General features: G+C 42.3%; 1 protein-coding gene and 1 long non-coding RNA gene across 7 annotated transcripts in view; both read right to left on the bottom strand.

Annotated features, from left to right (window-relative positions):
- The window catches only part of ST6GAL2 (ST6 beta-galactoside alpha-2,6-sialyltransferase 2), a 102,604-nt gene extending 99,705 nt beyond the window's left edge, over positions 1–2,899 (bottom strand). For 3 of the 6 annotated variants that reach the window (XM_072994532.2, XM_078391469.1, XM_072994531.2), the window contains exon 1: positions 1,909–2,134. The gene's annotated coding sequence lies outside the window, so the exon portion shown is untranslated. Of the gene's footprint in view, positions 1–1,908; positions 2,135–2,426 lie in introns of those variants that run through there. The other 3 variants (XM_078391470.1, XM_072994533.2, XM_072994534.2) reach the window with 2 other exon arrangements.
- A 2,952-nt stretch (positions 2,900–5,851) lies between these two features.
- LOC140705773 (uncharacterized) lies at positions 5,852–21,330 on the bottom strand. The gene is made up of 2 exons (XR_012085280.2): positions 21,141–21,330; positions 5,852–6,713 (listed from the first exon to the last, which is right to left on the bottom strand). It is a non-coding gene; the product is annotated as an uncharacterized LOC140705773 (long non-coding RNA).
- Between the last annotated feature and the right edge of the window lie 496 nt (positions 21,331–21,826).

Here is a 21,826-nt window from a genome sequence, read left to right as displayed (position 1 = left end):
ACATTTTCAGAAAGCCTGGATTGAAGTTCAAGAACACGTAGATAACAATCTACCTGTAGTACAAAACAATATCACATCACATTGTTTTCCTTAGCTGTAACACTGTACGAGTTTTAAGTGGGAGGAAAAACCTGTTACAAAGTGTTCCATGCTCTCAGCATGTGATAGTTTGTGGATTCTTAACTGAGTGCAATCTTACCAAATTTTCTCTAGAGGTTCAAAGCACTTAATCTAAGAACAGACTATTTCCATGCCCAATTTCAACTTTAAACTTTCAAGCATTTTAGTGAGATGGTTGCCATTTTCATTGAAAAGAAAGGTTTCAATTTTTAAAATTTAAAATTTAAAAAAATACTTTTTTCTTTCTTAACCACATTTGAAATTATTCATTGAAAATTAGCTCAACTATTCCCTTTAACTTTAAAAAGTACCAGCACAGAGATTCTTCCTGGAAGAACTACAGATTTCACTACACACATACAGAATTCCAAAAAGGTATCACTGACACCTTTAGTGTGTGCAGATTTATTTGCAACTAAATCTCACTGATTTCAGAACTTACTTCCATATGATGTATTTTTTGATAGAACGATGGTCCTAATAATAATTGCATTGTGGTGTCAATACATTTAGGACTGAGATACAAATACCTGGAATGACTAACCCTTCACTTTAAGTCTGGAACCTCCTATATTTCTACTTAGAAGTATCATTGTGTTTAGTGGAGCTTTATTCAAGGTAAATGAATAAAGAATTATAGCCTATTTTTGATTTTAAAACAACACTACAAAAGTCACTTCTTTAATTTTATTCAAAAAAAAATAACACTACAAAATATGCAAACATTTAACTGGATAAACAAGATATTTCACTGTGAATGATGTTAACTCAATTAGAGCATGTCTGTTTGTAAATTACACTTTTGTTCTGCTATTTCTCAGGATGGCGATTACAGCAAATAGATCTTTAGAAACAAAACCCCCCATCAACACACAAAACGACAACACCAAGGGATGCTCATCGATGAGCATACATGAACATGGACCTCTCTCAAGATTCAACACAGTTGCCTAACTACCCAAAGGTCAATGTAAGAAAACAAAAACAGCGAATAGGCAAGTCCTGGAAAGCCATTCTTAAAGACCTCATTGAAATTCTTGGAAAGTGCTACTTCTCCAAGCAGATCTGTTCAGCTCTTTGAACCATTCTAAGGCAAAATAAACGAATAAACCAGCAAACCACACCATTTTCTTCAAATCACAAAACAATTCCAGAACCTCACCAAAATTAGTAAGCATTAAAATAAAATAAATTTCTTCTTTGCAAACACACACACACACACGAAAAAAAAACTGGAGGAAAGAGGTCTCAGGACACCCAAACTTCATTTTTTGTTTGAAGTGCTTAAAATCTAAACAATCTATCATGCGTAGAATAACTTAAGCCTGTCCCACTCTCCTCCTTAATGATGATTGTGTCTCCCAACCCACAAAAGCGTTAATAACTGGAGGCAAAGGGGCGAGGGGAGTGGGGGAAGAAGCGCAGCACTTCTTTTAAGAGCCAGAGGGCAAAATACTTCTGATCTCCCACGCACTTTGCAGCTGCCACAATCGCCGCGTGTTGCGTGTTGGCGCCGGGGGGCTTTCCGCTCGTTCGAGTGTCGCTGTCAAGCCTACCAAGGGATGCTCCATTAAGGGAGAGAGGACGGCAGCAGCTTTTCCCTCATTACCCGGGGCAGCACGAGGGGTTGGGGTTGGGGGGTGGTGGAAGAGGACCGCCTTTCCTCCCCCCAAGATTCTCCCCCCCCTCACACACACATACACCGAGATTCACAGGCAAACAAACAAACCCAAGCAACAGACCACATTCGAGGAATTCCTCAAAATTCCCCATACGGGGCTCACTCACTTCATAGCAGCTCCTTCGCCAGAGGGACCCGGACTAAAAAAGGTCCCTTTAATGCCCGCGCCCACCAGCTTCCCCCCTAAAAATACCACACATTACACCACAAGGGCACCCCCCCTTGCCCAGCTGCCACCCAACTGTCAGCTCCCGCCTTCCACCCCATCTGCCCTTTCTCGGCACTGCGTCCGCTCTCCCCTCATCAGCCCCCACCCCACCCCCTCGTCTGGACCGCTCGCTTCCCACCCACCCACCCCTCTCTCTCTTGCCCGCCCTTCGGCGGCGCTCCTGACCCCGGCTCCACTCCCGCCTTGCACATGGCCGTGAAGGGAAGGCTGCACGCGGTGGAGAGCCAGCCGGGCGCGCGCCTCTTCCTCCGGTCCAGCCCAAACCATAGCTCCGTCAATTACGGCTATTATCATTATCATTATTTTTTGAAGAAACAAAACTGCTTCAATTCGCTTCCTCTCGGGAAGGGGAAGGAACGGTCCCCTCCTCCTCCTCCTCCTCGCACCACTCCTTACCGAGAGGGAAAGGGAGCAAATGGGGCTGGCGCTGCAGCCGACTCAGTTCATGCCCGAACCCCAAGGAGGAAAGGAGGCGGCGTGCTGGGGCCGGCCGGCCGAGGAGCCCACGGGGTTGTTAAAGACCCGAGAAGCTCAGCAGCTGCTCTGGCTGCTGCCGGGTGGCGGCGGCGGCAGCAGCTCGGAGGGCTCCAAGCACCGGTCGCCGCGGCTGCTGCTGCTGCTGCTGCTGAGGGGCGGACATGATGAGGCAAAGTCCGGCTCCGATGCTGCTGCCGCCGTTTCGCTGGGGTCTCTATGGCTTCGCAGACGCCAGGAGCTGCTGTTGTTGCTGCTGCCGCTTCCGTCGACTCCGAGTCCTGGGCTGCTAGGGCGGGAGAAAAGGAGCGAGGCAGAGAGTGGGAGCGCGGAGGGAGGCGTGCGCGCCCGCCTGGGCTGCGCTGCTCTCGTTCATTGTTTGGGGAGAGGCGGGGGGGGGGAAGCCGAGCGCGCCAAGGAAAAGCGAAGCACGTGGAAGGGGGGGGGCTATTCTCCCTCTCCGCCTCACGCTGAAAAAAAAAAGGTTGTCCCTCGGATGCGGGGACGCCAGGCGCTTGTCTACTGCTTCTCCCACGCCCCGCGCCCGTGCCCGATCGCCCGCCCGCGCGCGCGCGCCCGCCCCCGCCCCACCCCACCGCTCCGTGGCTCCCCGCCCCGAAGCCCAGCGGCGATTCCTGCAAGTCTGGTCGAAGTTCGGGGGTCTGAGCTGAAAGACTCAGCAGGTCAAAGGACAAGGGGTCGATTTCCATTTTAGACACGATCCACGGAGCGTTCTGTTCGGGAGATCTTTTCAGACGTTCCACATGACACGCTAATAAAAAAACGACAAAGAAAGGCAGTCGTGGTGGTCCGCATTGAGTAGACGGCCCCTCATCCCGATCTCTCCAAGTTCCTCACCTGAAGATCTTTTGAAAACACCACCTTGGGACTTACAAATAGGGGCGCTCTCTTGTTAAAACGGGCGCACACTTTGAAGGAGAATAAAGCTCCGTTCAGACGTTCACTTCAAAGGCGGGATGGGAACAACTGGTGCAGTTCCCTCCCACTTCTTTGATGCCTGACAGAGCTGAAGTAAACTATAAAGGAGTTTGCAAATTGTAGAAATGATGGTTAGGATATGGCTAGATTCTTAAGCAAAAAAAAAAATGATTGGCATGTTTAAACACATGTTGTTCCTACCCAAAATCAAGTTGTTACTGTTCTGTGTGGCAAACTCTTAATAGAAACAACTACCATATACACTATAAGTACACCTTCAGACACATTTTGGATTTTGGAACCAAGTGCATACTTCTTTCTTCAAACTGCCCATACAAAATTTGAACAAATAAAGTAGTATATGAGTCAAGTGTGGATTCCTCTAGCACTCAGGATAAAATGGTTATCTGAAATGCTTCAGTGTATGCCAGATTTGTAACTTGCAAAGCAATAATCATGTTAATGTTTTGCACCAAACCTAACAGATTCCAAGCATCTGAAGTGCTGAGACAATAATTTGGGTATAAGCTTCTATAGTACATAGACAGCGTGTGCCATGATGATACTTCAGGGGTTTTGTTGTTGTCTTTTATCCAATTGGCAACTAAATTTTTAATTGGCAATCCTTAGAAGAATGTCAATGATAGAACTTAATTTTGATATCTCTGCTGTAATAATGGTAAATGAGATCTGTGTTGCAAATTGGGGCTAAATTAATGTGGATTGTATCATGTGAACTGTGTTCATTGGCAAAACAAATGTATTTTTTAATGTCCCGAGAGCTTATAGAATATCAGTGTCCTTTATTTGGTCGTTTTAAATCCAAAGTACCCTTTAAGCTTAAATTTTAGGTAATGAGATGGCAACATGAGGAATTAATTGAATATGTAGTTAGTTGTTTATGTTCTTCATTCTTGCGTATTCTGACATAAATTGTGTTGTGATTTCAGAAAAGTACACTGTTAAAAGTAATCTCAGGAGCACCACTCCTTCTTTTTAACTACCATATTTTTTTTAAAAAAAAAAACACTAGCATGTATCCCTTCATTTCAGTCAGATTCAGCATCCATCACAGTATCATATCACATGCTAAATCTGGGGGCAGGAAAAGGGAGAGAATGAGAAAAGAGGGGAAAAAAGCTCTGGTTCATTAAGACCTCACCCAACAAATTATTCCAACTTTCACTCATATCTGCATGGCCCTAGAATGAGTTCACGTCCCTACATGCCTCTATAACAAATTCAGACTCACATTCAAGGAGACGTGTGAGACGTTCCTGGCAAGTGAGGCTGTCAGGGAGATTGGAGGCAGCACTTTTCCATCATTGTTTAGGGATAACGCTCTTTCTGAACATTCCTTCACTGCAGTGTCCTCTGTACCATTGAGACAAATGGACACCACCCATGTGCAGTTTAGAACCTTGAAGGCTTGCCAGAGTAGAGTTTAAGAAAAAATAAGGATGATCTTCCCCAAACAACCTAATAATGATCGGTCCTGTTTACTGGAAACAGAATGATGCCTGAATAGTGGCTGTGAAGAATTGGGCAGGGGTGTGTGTGGAATACTGTGATCTCTAGAAGACATAATGGATGGGTGGGTGGGATATGAAGTTGAGCACTCCAAACTACAACATTTTATTGCAGATTCCTAGCCCAGAGAAAGTGATAATCCTCACCCTTTGTAACAGTTCCCCCATGGACAATTCAAAAAATGAGAAAAGTGTCAATGTTTAAATATCACGTATGCAGGATTTCTCTGGCCAGCATGGATCATGACCCTCCCTTCATGTATGTGTTAGTTGCTGATAATTTTTATATTTTAAAAATTGTTTTATAATAGTTGCATGGTTTTTTTAAAAAAAAATATTGGATTTTATGGCCTAAATTCAATCACTGATTCCAACTACAGGTGTGGCTACACAAGGAAAATGAGAATTAAGTCGCATTCTCTTGCTGTGAAGTTGGCCTGTGACATTCAGTTCTCTTTGATATAGGTGGCCACACAAGCAGAGGAGAGAAAAAATGCCTTGTAATTGCAGTTCCATTTGAAGCTCCTGCAGGTAGTGCTGATCAAAGGAACTACCTTAAGAAGGCTTTCCTTCCCCAGCCCCTAATTTCTTCATCTTTCTGGCTAGTAGAGCTCCTTAATCTGTGGAAAAAAAAATAAAAATAAACAGGCACCCTGCCCCCCAAGAAGCTGTTAGAAGAAGAAGAAGTGTCTTAGAAGAAAAGCTTTGCAGACAGAGGTGAGTGCTGGCACTGCTTGTGTGCGCGCATGCACATGCTCTCTCCTCATCCTCCCTCATGAAGCAAGAAGTGAGGGGAAAAGATGCTTTGCCAAACCACCACTTGTGTATTCGTATGTCTTTCCTTTCTGTATCATTTCCAAAATCACACACTCAGAAGTGTTTTCATTTTATAAGTGGTTTCTTATTGTAAGAACTCTGGTGTACAGGGCTTATTTGCTATCATCTCTAAAGTTTCTATAGGTTGCGTCAGCCTTCCAAAAGAAAATGTTTCTGGGCTAAAAAAAAGGAATAATGAAAGAAAAAAAATTAAAGATGAGAATTGCATCCAGAAAGGCATGATTTTCCTCTCTCTTTTTTGCAACATAAAATGAAATGAAATAAAATAAAATGGCAGCTGTATACACTTCCCAGGCCATTTTATTTTTAGTCATGTTTTTCAGGCAGCAGCTGCTGGTGTGGGGAAGCAAAAATGGCTTGGGGAGCAGGGTAGTATATGTCACTGTTGAGGTTGTTGTGTTCCCTTAAGCAGCCGTCCCCAGCTGGAAAGATTTTGGGCAGCCGAGAAGGACTTCTACGACTGCATGTTCAGATAGATGCCAGTTGCAACCTGGCCCTTGTGTTGGTCTATATTTCCCATCATCCTATTCATCATGATCAGTCTGGAAGACATCAGGTTGATGAAGGCTGGACTGAAGTGGGTATCTTGATTGAATAAGCAGCTTTGGATGCTCAGTCTTTGAAGAAACAGCAATATTTTTCAATGGAAAAACTGTAACAACTTCATGTGATGATGGGGTTAATCCTGATGAAGAAGACGAACATGTGGACTGATCCGCATCATCATGTTTAGAGACCACAGATGATATCTGTAGCAAGAATCCAGTAATGTTTCCCAAAGATTTCATCTTATCTGTTTTTTTTTTAAAAAGCAAACCCACCTAATTCACCCATCTGGAAATAATAAATGGATCCTTCACTTCTTGCTCTTTTCTGAATGCTGTCATGCAGTTCGTGGCTCAAACTGTGTGATAAAATGTCATAAAACAATATGAAATGTTATTGGAGGAAAAATTAAATGTATTTTAACCACCACACGACTTGAAGATAAGTTTGTTTGTTATTCTGGGCACTGAAAATGAATAGATAAAGAAAAGTGGGGGCAGGGCGGGACAGGGCAGGGCAGGGCAGGGAGCAGGGTATTTCTCATACACGCTCCAAAGGCAACAGTAGGTGATACCTTTATTAAAAATTAATTGTATGCTATCAAGTTAGTTCTGAGTTATGGTGAACCTTCTCAGCGTATTCTAGGTAGTGAGTACAGTGGTGCCTTGCATAGCGAGGTTAATCCGTTCCGGATTAACCTTCGCTATGCTGAAGCATCGCTGAACGGGGCAGCGATTTCCATTGGAACGCATTAAACATCGTTTAATGCGTTCCAAATAGGCCAAATACTCACCGTTCAGCGAAGCTTCTTAATGGCCGGCAGCCATTTTCGCGCCCTCGCCTCGCTTAACGAGGGCGCGAAAACGCTGCGCGCGGCCATTTTAGGCCATTTCCCGGCTTCCAGCGGCCATTTTGGCCGCCGAACAGCTGATCGGCGGGGGTCGTTTTGCGAAGATCGGTAAGCGAAATGCTTACCGGTCTTCGCAAAGCGAATTTTTCCCTATAGGAAAAACGTTGTGCGATCGCATTAGCGATCCGAAAAAACGGATCGCTATGCGATTTAATCGTTATACGGTGCGCTCGTTAAGCGAGGCACCACTGTACTCAGAAGTAGTTTACCCTTCCGTTCTGGGGCATCTTGTGGCTGTGCAGCTTGCCCAAGGTCACACAGGCTGGCTCTTCTGATGGCACAGTGGGGAATTGAACTCCCAACCTCTGGGTCTGCAGCCAGTTACCCTACTCATTGAAAAATCACAAACAAATGCTAGCTTTCAGCCTTTATGAGCCTTCATCTAATAGCACAACTTATCTGTGGATGGAGCAGAACTAAACTGCAAATGTTCCAAAAATCCTGGCTAGATGTCTATGGCAGTTTCAACATGAGGTCTGCGAAAATCAGGCAAGAGTGTTGGTTTTAAAGTCCAGCTCTGGCAATGTTGACTGTATCGCCCCAAACGTGCTAGATGGAAAACTTCCAAGCACTCCACATTCCCCCCCACCCCACCCCATTGCCTGAAAATTCAGTTTACCCACTCAGTAAGTCAATTACTGCTGAATTAATTATATTAATCTAGTGCTTGGATGAAAGTTTTGTCCTCAGTTTGCAGCCTCAGTTTGGGCTGATGTTAAGACAGTGTCCATGCTTGGTTGCTGAGGGTGCCTTGGGCAGCTGCTTGGGGTATCTTTCATAGTCCAACAAAGCAGTAGAAGGTTTTAGGCCAGGAAAGACCTCTTCCTCACCACCACCACCCCACTCCAAAGGAAGTGGCCGGCTTCTGGTTTTCCATTTCTGTTTGTGGTTTTGATTGGCCATTTAGGGGATGAGTTGAGGGGCTATGCTCAGCATCCTAGGAGGAATCCCTACAGTTCAATAATGGAGAACGTTTACAGTTAGAGAGTTCATCAAATGAGAATTAGTGAAACCAACAAGTGCACCCCTAGCACACAGAACTGATGCATGCACTTACATAGATTACTAGATACGTCATTGTTTGATGACTCCTCAGTTGACTGTGATGGTGGTAACTTGATGATTCTCACTTGCCTCTGAGCCACTTTAATTCAAAAGTCCTGCCTATGAGAATCCATAAGATAAAGATGCTTTAAGAACTCACCTGTGATAGCTGCTCAACACAATCAGACAATACGTCCATCAAAAGATCAACATGCATGCAGGAAATCAGACTTAGACATTTGCACAGTTTTCAGTCAGAAGAATACAGTTGCCTTTCTTGAAAAAATAGTTTCTGCTTTTTGCATGCAAATTGGTATTTTGCATTGGCTCTTTGCAACTAATGGGGCAGTAAACATGGAAAAAATATATATACTAACATAAACTAATATCTTTTGGAGCTTGCAACAGCTTGCCTCCAGAAACGTTTGAAACCTTGGAATACATATTTTGGCTTTCATTATCAAAACAAGAGACTGGCATTTTCACATACTGTAGTTACTCTACGCAGTTATAGTTCCTACATATTTCTCTGTTTAAATGTTTACATAAAAGTATGCATCTATTGACAGGTGGATATTGCAGTCACCTCATTTTTGTGCAATTCCCCCCCCACCCTTTTACTTCTGTTTCCTTCACTTCTTTTGTGCTTGTTAGTACTCATTTTTCACCTCCAGGCTCTTAAGAAGTGCCACAGAAAAAACTTATGTGAAAGACTATTTGTAGTGAGACGAACTCTGAACAACTTGCTTTGTTGGGATGATTACATTTTTGCTACATCTCTAAACAGAAAGACTTTTGGAAAGTAATTGCCATTAACTTAAAAGATGCGTCCTCAGAAAACCTCTGGTAAGATAATTCTCTGCATTTACATTCTGTGAATACTGTATAGGCTAACTCTTGACTGTAGACTGATAGGAGGTTGGGATATAAGCTTATCTACAGATATATTTAACTCCCAATTTCTTGGTGTCAAGGATGCAGTATACTCTAAGGCTTTGCTAGCCGTGTTGGGGAATCAGCTGTGATAATAAGTACCAACACAACTATGTTTGTAAGAAACAACATATTGTCTTGTGACCTTCAAGTAATTGTAGCAAGTCAGGAAAACCTGCCCGTTGTCTACCCTATTACAATTTATCCCATAGCACAGTATGTTTTTAGTAGTGATTTCCAGACAGATAATTGTATGAGTCTATCCACTGTCTGACTCAACCTTTTTATAAATTGAACAAACAGAGCATAAATCAACCAGTGGGCCAAAGTTGAATTGAGAGCACCTGCAGAGAGAGAGAGAGAGAGAGAGAGAGAGAGATCTGCCAAATGCCACCCAGTGCATATTACCGGATGGCCCTTGGATACTAGATTTTATTACAAAATACCCAGATACAAATTTCTAACATTGGCTGAAATCCTGTTGATTAGTGTAGCAAGGGGCAACTGGAGTGGAACCAGTTAAACATTAGGGATTTGGTAATTCAATTCCTCCTTAAGTGCTGTTGATTCAAATAAAAAGGTAAAGGTTCCCCTTGACATTTTTAGTCCAGTCGTGTCCTACTCTAGGGGGTGGTGCTCATCCCGTTTTTCAAGCCGTAGAGCCAAATAGGCCTACCTTAGTCACAACTTGCTACGTGAAAGCTACAGGATTCCAGCAATTGTGTGGCAAGCTGGTATTTGGCTGCATTAGGATGACACAGGAATGGTTGAATTCAGTTGTTAAACATTTGTGCCAAGCCCTTCAGTGTACAAACAGAGGTTCTGTGACATTTCACTGTCATAAGAGTTCAGGAATTTGTGTTAGCGGAGTGCAGCAAACTAGTAAGGGGAGCTTGTGGCTGTAAGGAAACGGAAGGAAACTGGGAATTGTAGTCATGCAAAAATGGAGTCTGTCAGGTTCTGTGTAAGATGAATTTAAAAGAGATGTTTTTCAGGAGCTTGTTATGCAGAGTTGTTTGTCTAAGTCACAAGGTCGAACTGTCCAGAGAGAGGAGACGCTTCAAAAACCACTAACTGGGAGAATATAAGGCACCTGGAGCTTGGATCATGAGAACTTTGGGTGGTTATCAGAGGATTCTGAATTTTGCCTACTTGGACTTAATTGGGTGACAACTGGAAAGTGTAATGAAGAAGGAGGTCCTAATGAGTTGTAAAATGAGAGGATTTGTGTAAGTGTGGAAGAGTCCATGAATGCTGTGGAATGTGAGACAGAAAAGCTTGTTTTTCTTTTCAGGAAGAAGGTGGGGGGATAGCTCAGCTTCTAGATGCCAACATGTAGGACATAACTAGACCAAAGATGATTACATAGCTGTTTTTATTGTAATTAGAAATTGTGAGTTTATTTGAACATTGTAATAGTCTGGAGATGCTCAATGCTTATGCTTTAAAGCTACAACTGTACTCAAATGAATCTATTTTATTTTCATAATAAAACAATATAATTCTCCAACAAGGATCTAGTCTCTTGATACAGCAGGACTATCTAAATCCAGTGTGGATGAAAGAAAGGTCAATGGTTGTTACTGTAAGTTAAAAGGTCGTACTGTTCTACTTGGTAAGGCTGTTGTGCATTCTAAGAAAACACAAAGCCTATGTTTTATTGCTTTGGAAGCAAACAAACATTACTTTTAAGATTCAGGCTTGTCCATGGGGCTTACTACACATTTCTGAGGCCTAGAGGACCTACCTCAGGGAATAAGAGTGGTAGTTTTGTGCCCAGAGGGACTCCCTGACCCTGATCTTGGTCTCTTTAGGGAGACAGGATCCTTACAGTGGCTATGCATTGGAAGCACAATCATTGTAAGGAAGAAGGAAAAACTTTGTTTTATTTTTCCATGAAATGCATTCAGGATAATATACAACTGGTTTCTTTGTATCTATTGTACTGAAGAACAACAGGGAGTACCTCCACAACTGGCCCTTTATTGCAGGCAAAGAACAATAGAGGAACTAAAGAATTTTCTTATAGAAAGGGCAAGTGATCTAAGATAAAGTGACCAAAGGGCCTCAATCTACAGGTGATGATCTACAGATTACAGAAAAACAAGAGAGGCCATGAGGTCTAATCCGACCTGGTTATTTATCACCACCACAGACTACTTTAAGTATAATATTACTACAGATATTGCAATAGGCATTTGCTAATCCTATCCTAGCATGCTCTAGTCCATGGGGTCATGAAGAGTCAGATATGACTAAACGACTAAACAGCAACAATCCCCTAAATTTGTTCTAAAATCAGGCCAAGGAGACTGAAACATGAAAGGAAACTGACACTCATGTCTATGTATTTGTACTGGCATATTTGTATGCAATAGCTAACAACAAGGCCAGTGGAGGTGATGGCATACCAGCTGAACTATTTAAAATCTTAAAAAATGATGCTGTTAAGGTGCTACACTCAATATGCCAACAAGTTTGGAAAACTCAGCAATGGCCATAGTTTGCTGTGGTCCACACAGTCAAAGGCTTTTGCATAGTCAATGAAGCAGAAGTAGATGTTTTTTCTGGAACTCTCTGGATTTCTCCATAATCCATAATAAGTGCATGTTAGCAATTTGGTCTCTAGTTCCTCTGCCCCCTCGAAATCGAGTTTGTACTTCTGGGAGTTCTCAGTCCACATACTGCTGAAGCCTACCTTGTAGGATTTTGAGCATAACCTTGCTAGCATGTGAAATGAGTGCAATTGTACGGTAGTTGCAGCATTCTTTGGCACTGCCCTTCTTTGGGACTGGCATGTAGACTGATCTTTACCAATCCTCTGGCCACTGCTGAATTTTCCAAACTTGCTGGCATATTGAGTGTAACACCTTAACAGTGTCATCTTTTAAGATTTTAAACAGTTCCACTGGAATGCCATCCTCTCCACTGGCCTTGTTTTTAGCTATGCTTTCTAAGGCCCACTTGACTTTGCTGTCCAGGATGTCTGGCTGAAGGTCAGCAACCACACTATCTGGGTTGTCCAGGACATCCAGATCTTTCTGGTATAATTCCTCTGTGTATTCTTGCCACCTCTTCTTGATGTCTTCTGTGAGGTCCCTACCATTTTTGTCATTTATCATGTCCATCCTTGCACAAAATGTTCCTTTAATATCTCTAATTTTCTTGAACAGTTCTTTGTTTTTCCCTTTCTATTCTTTTCCTCTATATCTTTGCACTGTTCATTTATGAAGGCCCTCTCGTCTCTCCTTGCTATTCTTTGGAAGCCTGCATTCAATTTTTTGTAACTTTCCCTATCTCCCTTGCATTTTGTTTCCCTTCTCTTCTCTGCTATTTGTAAGGCCTTGTTGGACAGCCACTTTGCTTTCTTGCATTTCCTTTGCTTTGGGATGGTTTTTGTTGCTGCCTCCTGTGCGATGTTATGAGCCTCCATCTATAGTTCTTCAGGCACTCCGTCCATCAAATCCATTTCCTTAAACCTGTTCTTCACTTCCACTGTGTATTCATAAGGGATTTGGTTTAGATTATATCTGAGTAGCCCTATTTTCTTCAGGTTAAGCTTGGGTTTTGCTATATGAAGCTGATTATCAGAGCCACAATCAGCTCCAGGTCTTACTTTTGCTACTGTATAGAGCTTCTCCATCTTTGGCTGCAGAGAACATAATCAATTTGTTTTTGGTATTGCCCATCTGGTGATGTCCATGTGTAGAGTCGCCTCTTGTGTTGTTGGAAAAGAGTGTTTGTGATGACCAGCTTGTTCTCTTGACAAAACTCTGTTAGCCTTTGCCTTGCTTCATTTTGAATTCCAAGGCCAAATTTCCCTGTTGTTCCTTTTATCTCTTGCCTCCCTACTTTAGCATTCCAGTCCCCTATAATGACAAGAACATCTTTCTTTGGTGTCATTTCTAGACGGTGTTGTAATTCTTCATAGAATTGGTCAATTTCAGTCTCTTCAGCATTGGTGGTTGGTGCATAAACTTGCATTACTGTGGTGTTGAAAGGTCTGCCTTGGATCCGTATTGAAATCATTCTATCATTTTTCAGATTGTATCCCAGTACAGCTTTTCCCACTCTTTTGTTGACTATGACTATGACTATGACTCCATTTCTTCTACGCGATTCTTGCCCACAGTAGTAGATATGATAATCGTCTGAATTGAATTCGCCCATTCCCCTTCACGGATTGCTGCCTTGTCATGGCAAAGGGGCTTGAGTAATTCAGAGAAGCTATGGGCTATGCCGTGCAGGGACACCCAAGACGGACAGGTCATAGTGGAGAGTTCTGACTAAGCGTGATCCACCTGGAGCAGGAACTGGCAAGCCACTCTAGCATCTTTGCCAAGAAAACTCCATGAACAGAAACAAAAGGCTAAACTTAACAACTGAACAACAAGAAAGTTGTATGCAATGTGTTTATAACATCACAGTTCACACACATAGACCTGTGAGTAACTGGCATAATTGCTTTGTTTTTAGAAGAGGGCTGTAGGACTGTCATGGAGATTCTGGGTTCTTGCTTTGAGGAGATTACTTATGCCTTCAGGACATGTGCTTTGGGGCGGGAGGGGGAACTACACCCTTTTGTAAGAGTTACAATTAAGCAAATGACATGCTTACTAAATGGTTGGAATCTGCATGAAAGAAGTCACCAAAAATACTTTAATGGGGTGACGGGTGGCAATGACACACTTAGGCAACAAACAGCTCATGACAGAGATGGAGGGCACCCTCTGAAAATTTAGGATAAGCCATGTTCCATCTCAGTCCACAAACTGCTCTTGATCTGGGCTGCAGTTTAATACACATTTAGCTTCGAGCAGTGGTGGGATTCAAATAAATTAACAACAGGTTCTGTGCCCAAATGGCAAATAAATAAATAAATAAATAAATAAATAAATAAATAAATAAATAAATAAATAAATAAATAAATGCCCAGGACAGTGGGATCCGATGAGAGTTTCTTCTACAGTGGTCTCCCTACTGCCTATCATCACAACTACTTCTCACATGATTAAGATATCTGGATAAGTGTATCTGTTTGGGCATGCCGCTGCTGTTAACCTCACCATGGGCATGTGCCAAACACACACACACAAACACCTCACAGTGGGTGCTTATGACCAGGTTTGACAGAGAACTGACACATCTCTCCTTCCCTTTACCTCCTATTTCACCCTATAGCTCACCAGTAAAAATTGCTTCCATCCCCTTTCCTGCTCCTGAAATGACTGATAGCCCTGCTTGTTGTTACCTGGAGGCTGCCTTTGCACACCTGTTGAGGAGTTCTTCTCCCCCCCCCCGCTTCCTTCTGGCTTGGAAGGTATGGTCTCTTTTCAATCTGTTGCCACTCCACCTCAACCCCGCCACCTCAATCGGTCCAGAACACTGCCAAAGAGCCCGAAAAACCCACAACAGCCAATATCAACAAATGCTTGATTAGTATGCTCTCATGTATGTCTTTTCTGGAGAATGCTGCCTTCTCATGATGGTCCCTCCCCCTCGGAGTCCCTCCGGCCCCCACCCACCCCCCATGTTGACCTGTGGTCAAGATGCGTCTGAATGTCTGGAGAGAAGAGTTTCAGTTCCCCTTATCTATTGATATGTTTATGTGTTTTCCTTTCTTGGCCCTGGATATATGGCCTTCAAGAATAGTAAGTTTTACTAGTGTTAAAATACTGATAGCTGTCTTCCTCCTTCTAACAGAGTGGGCCATCTCTGTGTGCCATTTGTCTCCCGAAATTGTCAGTTTTGGGGCAGGAGGAAGAGTTCTTTGTTACTCTAAATGAGGCTTGGAGCTTTCATCTCTTTGTGGTGTGAGTGACTTTTCTATTGCATACCTTGCTTGCGTGGATCAGTGAGACTGTCACTGGTTCATGCATTGGATATTCTCCGGGATTAAAAAAAAAACTGTTTCTAGGCAGAGCAACAGTCTTATGTGGTACCTTTAACTTGAAAAAAATCATAGTAAAACGAGGACAGTTGTTTGTTTGACTGAAGCGGTCTCACCGCAAAACTTTTTCCCTCTGTGTCCTGCCCTCATGCCTTGTCAATCACCCACCCCTCTGCCTCGAGGCCATGGGCTTTCCTCCAGTGACATCAAGGACTCATCCTCCCCCCTTTTCCCCCAGTGACACCTCTGCTCTTTCCAGGGCTTTATCTCTCTCACCCATATCCCACCTCAGACGGCTCAGTGTGGAGTGAGAAGGGAGGCAGTTAATTGTGCCCCCTCCCCCTCGCTCGTCGCTGGTCACCTGGCCCCTCCTCCTTCATTCATCTCAGGCCAGCGAACGGTTCTAAGAACCAATAGTACATTTAGGAAGCGGTTCTATAGAATAGGTGAGAACCTGCTGAATCCCACCTCTGGCTTCGAGTAACCCCAACAGAATGAAACTGGACTTACATCTCTGAGGAGATGCTCATGGAATGTCCTATTGATGTCCCTTTTGTTGTGTTTGCTGTGCTTTCTTTCCTTCAATTCCACCTCCCTCCATCTCTTATTCTAGAGGCTCCTGTCTATGAGCACTGACCCACCTAGATCCTTTCCTTAGGTATACCACCTGCCAGGTGGTACACATTGGTACACGGCACTGGGTGTCATTTGATAAATATGCTGGGAAGTTATCTGGGCTGTACAGAATTTAAACAGATCCCAGAAAAAGGAACCAGATAAATCTTTGGAACACAAGTATCTTTTCCCCCTGATCTTGTACTGAACCTGAACCTGGATCCAATTTTTCCCTGAAATATCTGTACTGGTTGTTATTGTTCCCCTCTGATTCCCCATCACGGCAAATTAAGCAAGGCAGTCTTTCCTTCTTTATTTCTCCTGCGATGTGTAGGTTGCTAGGCATGGAAGCATATTGGAAAAGAGGGTGAAAGACTGACATAATGGTTCTTTTGTCACAAAGGCTTGGATAGCTTCCCAAAGCATGAGTAAAGCAATTATATTCTGAAACACAACTCCTGGTGAAGGGGAATGTGCAGGGGCCATGAAGGTAAGAGGTTGTGGGTTCATAATCATAGTCAGTTCTTTGTGGGTTTTCTGTTGTTACCCTTGTTTTCCAGACTGGCAAAATGCTCCAAAAGAAGAATGAAGAGATGTAAAGATGATTATGTACCTCATTGCACTGTCTTCCACTACAAGGGGAAGACAAGGGTTGGCAAGTCAACAGATTCCCATTCCATGAGATTTCAGGCCAAAAACCTGAAGCCAAGGGATGGGCTCTTGTGATGTCATGGAGTGGCTCTTTGTGATGCTGTCGAGACAGGGCAGAAAAAAGTTTGCGGGAGGAAGTTTATCTTCAGGTTTTGTGCCAGTAGTGCTCGGGCTTCTCCACCAAGAAGAGCCATGCATTATGATACTGAGTCACCCTGACTTATTCCAATGAACCAAAGGATAATATTTTTAAAAGCCACACATGATGGGAGGAAACTGGGGAATAAGTCAGCAGTGAGTGCAGGCGTGTGTGTCTAGCATTCAGAGCAATGCATAAACACCTTCACACTGAACCAATGATCCTGGCATCGGCTGGGAATGAGTGGAGATAGATGTCTAGGCTTTAAAGCCACATCACACAAAACTATAACTTTCTCTTCCACCAGGGCTACTGGGCCTGAAATCCGTCTTCCTATCTGAAAACCTGGAGGAGGAGAGCAAAAAAGCAAAAGTACTTCCACTGCAGAAAGAACTGGATAGTAACATGATGCAGAAATCCCATGATTGGATTTTGCAATTTATTTCTTTCAAATCTTTCACCAGGATCTGGTAATTTGATTTTTTTAAGAGTGGCATTCAGAAAGGGCAGCTATAGTTTTTACCCTATAAGTGTGTTGAAATAAAATCTTCCTCCCTGCACGAATGCTTTTAGTTTCGCTATCATAAACAGGAGCATATCTATCTGGCACATCTGCACTTTTCATTTTGACCAAAATTCTCATGTCTGCAAATGGAATTTCAGCCCGTATTCGCATCAGCCTGTGAACATGGCAGAAGTACACCACTTCCAAATCCAAATGTAAATCTGAAAATGTTTTACGGCCCTTACACATTTTTGGATGCACTTTCCCAAGTATTCATGGTCTTGAAAGTTTTGTCAAATGCATTTTTATGTTACCTTTGTCCTGATACAGTCCTAACCTTGGGTAACCCAGGTGTTCTTGGACTGCAATTCCCAGAAGCCTTCACCACTAGCTGTGCTGGCCAGGGGTTTCTGGGAGTTTCAGTTCAACAGCACCTGCATTACTCAAGGTTGGGAACTACTGTCCTAATATATACATTTTTGTTTTCAGCTTTACTTAACATAGCACATGCAGCTTAAACATAACTTAGTTTTGAACCAAATCTCAGATTTCAAGACACCAGTGCCTTTGCTTAAAGGGTTATTAGGTCTGAATCTGGTAAGTTTGTACTAGAGCTTAACAAATTTCTCTACATTCATCGGACATGTGTTGTATTCTGCTTTTTTCTTCAGTAGGGCTAATATTGTGAGTGGCAGTTTGGACTGGGAAAATTGCATGAGGAGAAAGGGGTTAAGCCCCTCCTCCAGCACCACTTCCTCAATCAAATTAGCAGCCTCCTGCAGTTACTCTGAAGAAAAGAAAAAGATGTAATCACACATAGCTCAGGCTCTTGCTTGTGCTTGGCACACACTAAAAGAGACCCGATTTGTCAAAGCTCCAGCAAAAATGCACTACAAGAGTCACAAGGTACAGTATTAGAAAGAAAGTTGGCCCTTCAAGCTTAAGCTCCTTGAATCCATGAGATGCTCTCAGCTTGCAGTGCTTCCGTTTAATTAATTATTTGCAATGTCTACTGAGATGATGGAATTAACTTGCGAACAAATGACCTGGGAAAGCAGCACTGAGTAAAATCTGCAAGGTTGAAGGAAATGCAGTAGCAATAAAATAAACTAAAATAAATATTCATCTGGTACTGATAAATTCTAAGCACATTTAATAGTGAGGGAGAAATCGGGCTCAGAGTTCCAGTAAAAGAAGAACAGGGCAGACATTGTATACTTACCGTATCAGGTGCTGGATACGTTTGATTCCCTCAGGGAATATATTTTGTGAACTGAGGGTGCAACTAATGAGAATGGCCAAGAAGAGCAGAGGGCTCCTTCAAGGCACCACACTTGCTAGATTGGAGATACATGCTATATTTCTGCATAAGACTGAAATTTCATCAAGCTCATCATGATTCAGGGAGTGAATATCTTCAGATGTTTCAGAATGGAATAGGTAACATGTTCTTTCTATAGTTAAAAGGGTTAGAGGCCGAGGCTAAAAATACCCTCAAACATATAGTATTCTTGGATTAGTTTCTCTTATGTGCCATTAAGTTGGAACTAACTTGTGGTGGCGCTGTGGGCTAAACTGTAGAAGCCTCTGTGCTGCAGGGTCAGAAGACCAGCAGTCGTAAGATCGAATCCACGCGACGGAGTGAGCGCCCGTCGCTTGTCCCAGCTCCCACCAACCTAGCGGTTTGAAAGCATGCAAATGCGAGTAGATCAATAGGGACCACCTCAGTGGGAAGGTAACGGCGTTCCGTGTCTAAGTCGCACTGGCCATGTGACCACAAAAGATTATCTTCAGACAAAATGCTGGCTCTATGGCTTGGAAACGGGGATGAGCACCGCCCCCCTAGAGTCGAACACGACTGGACAAAAATTGTTAAGGGGAACCTTTACCTTTACCTAACTTATTAGGACTATAATAGGGTTTTTATGGTTAGTTGTTTTGTTGAGTGGTTTTATTAATGCTATTCAATGAGTGGTTTTACCAGTGCACACACATACCTTTTGTGAGTTTCCATGACCGAGCAGGGATTTCAACTCAGGTCCCCTGAGTCCTAGTCTGACACTCTATCCACTAGAGGACACTGGGTACTTCATCTTCATCATAATTTATAGTTGCTAATATGATAAGATGACTAAAGAACTGATAACTAATTTATTAACAGCAGCTAGGCTAATAATAGCTAGGCAATGGAAATCAAAATCTGAATTTCGAATGGATGAATGGTACTATGAAATATGGAATATAGATATAAATGATAAGCTAACTTGTAATTTAAAGGTTAAGAAAGGAGAGTTGAAAAAGAATAATTTTTATGAAATATGGGGCAGATTTTTTGGAATATGTGTTAACAAGAGGAAAAGGGAAAGCTCTAAATCAAGAATCAATGCAGTTCTGGAGAAGAGGACAATAAAAGAATAAGAAGAATATAGATGGAAGAAGAAGATTTTCGCAAGAGGTCCCTCTTGCGAGCACGCTGAAGCCTCTATTTTCTCAGGCCTCCAGGAGGTGCTCACTCTTCTTCACAAGTTGCTACCACCAATATCAATTCAGTACCAATTATTTACTGAGACATGTGTTGCTTTGAAACTAGAAGTTGTTTATATAATAGGTAAATCACAAGTTGCTAATCAATTTCTCTCACTCACTGAACTCACTGACACACAGAACCCTACTCTCACTGACTTACTGGCTCACTCTCTCACAGACTCACAGATCTCTCTCACATACTCCATACACCCCTCTTTATATCCCAACACCTCCCCCTTTAGCACCACCTTCCATTCCCTCATTGGCTCCTTTTCCACTGCTCAGCTGTGATGGACAGGTGAGGGCAGGGCTGAACGCTACAGTCCCATCTATGGTGGTGGGGAACACAGTTAATTTGTATTTTGTTTGTGTATTTTATGTTTATGTTTATGTTATAGTAAATAATTTATAGTTGTTGAGAAAATGTAATGCCAATGATTGCGAAAAAGATCAGGAAAAAAGATGCAGAAGAAGTTTTAAAACATCTTGTTTCCAATCTTACAAGTTTTTAAATAAAAATTATTATTCCATTATATGATCCACACATGATATATATGGGTTTGGAAAAACTTTGGATGACCATTGGATGATAATTTTTCACATCTCAAAATATTTTTCATTATTATTATATTACATAATCTAGAAACAATTAATCTGAGTTTTAAAAAACATTACTTTTTGGCCCTTTTGAATGGGGTATTCTTGATGCTGTCCCCCCAAGGGTAATTATTCTAAGCTGTGCAATATATTACACACACCACTGCACTGTATTAATATGTACAAGCATAATCCATATCATGAAAGTAAAATTATATATAAGGCAATGCTGATTCTACAAGAATAAATAAAAATAAAATTGTAATGGTGTGGTAATATTTATAACACTATTCTGGCTATATTGAGCATTCATTTTGCAAAATATGGAAACTATATGATTTTCTTCATAAATTGTAATAATAGCTGCTAATGCAATATTCAAACATTTTCAAACAACATTGCTTTTAAGAACATAAAATCTTCAGAGAATAACAGAGTGAACCTGTACATGTCTTCTAAAAATAAAGCTCCCTTAAGTTCAGTAAAATGTATATTGTGCTTTCAGTCTGAACACAGGGTGCCTCCCCTAAAATGAGCCACTCCCCCCTGCCTGGACCATGAGCTGTCATAAAAGGACTGCAACTTAAAAAAGTTTTTTAAAAAAAGATTACATTCATAGGATCCACTAGTGCTTGAAACCTTTTTTAAAAAGCATTTAGTTACAGTTGCAGTTCCAAGGCCTCAAAACACATTCATGACCTTGATAGCTGCAGTTCTAAAAACATACAGTAATTCATTTCTTACTTCTTATCCAAAGTAACTAAAATGGTTCCTTTTAGTTGCTTCTAAAAACTTTGGATTTCTTTAAGCAGTTGGCCTATGTACAGAACACACCAAAATGAAGCAAACTGTGCTGCTTATATATTACCCCATAGTGCTTAAAGCACTCTCTGGGCAGTTTACAGTTTAAATTATGCAGGCTACACAGTAACCACCCCCTCTTCTCCCCAAGAGCCAAATATTCAATTTAACTACCTCAGAATAATTGAAGGTTGAATCAACCTCAAGCGTGAACCTGAATCCAGGATTGAACACAGGTTGCAAGCAGAATCTTCACTGCAATACTGTAGTTTAAGCACTGCTCCATGGGGCTCATCAGTGAAGTTGCATGCCCCTATAACTCTAAAAATAACAAGAACAGTTATAGGTTTCAGAGAGGTAACCATGTTAGTCAGCCAATAAGTAAACTACAAAATAAGTAGACTACAAATGTTCACACTGAAACAGGCCTATCTCTCTTAAAGGCATCCTGTACTTTTGTTTCTTTTTGTTTCACTCTTCGTTAATGTGAAACAAGTTACAATTGTGACAAATGGAATAAAGTTATCTTTTGTTATGTTGTAGTGGTAATATAATGGACGTGGTGGCGCTACGGGCTAAGCCGCAGAAGCCTGTGCTGCAGGATCAGAAGACCAAGCAGTCGTAAGATCGAATCCACATGATGGAGTGAGCGCCCGTCACTTGTCCCAGCTCCCGCCAACCTAGCGGTTCGAAAGCATGCAAATGCAAGTAGATAAATAGGGACCACCTTGGTGGGAAGGTAACAGCGTTCCGTGTCTAAGTCGCACCAGCCACGTGACCACGGAAGATTGTCTTCGGACAAATGCTGGCTCTATGGCTTGGAAACAGGGATGAGCACCGCCCCCTAGAGTCAAACAAAA

The sequence above is a fragment of the Pogona vitticeps genome, chromosome 3 (assembly GCF_051106095.1).
Source record: "Pogona vitticeps strain Pit_001003342236 chromosome 3, PviZW2.1, whole genome shotgun sequence".
Lineage (NCBI taxonomy): Eukaryota > Metazoa > Chordata > Lepidosauria > Squamata > Agamidae > Pogona > Pogona vitticeps.
This window is presented reverse-complemented; position numbering and strand designations above follow the sequence as displayed.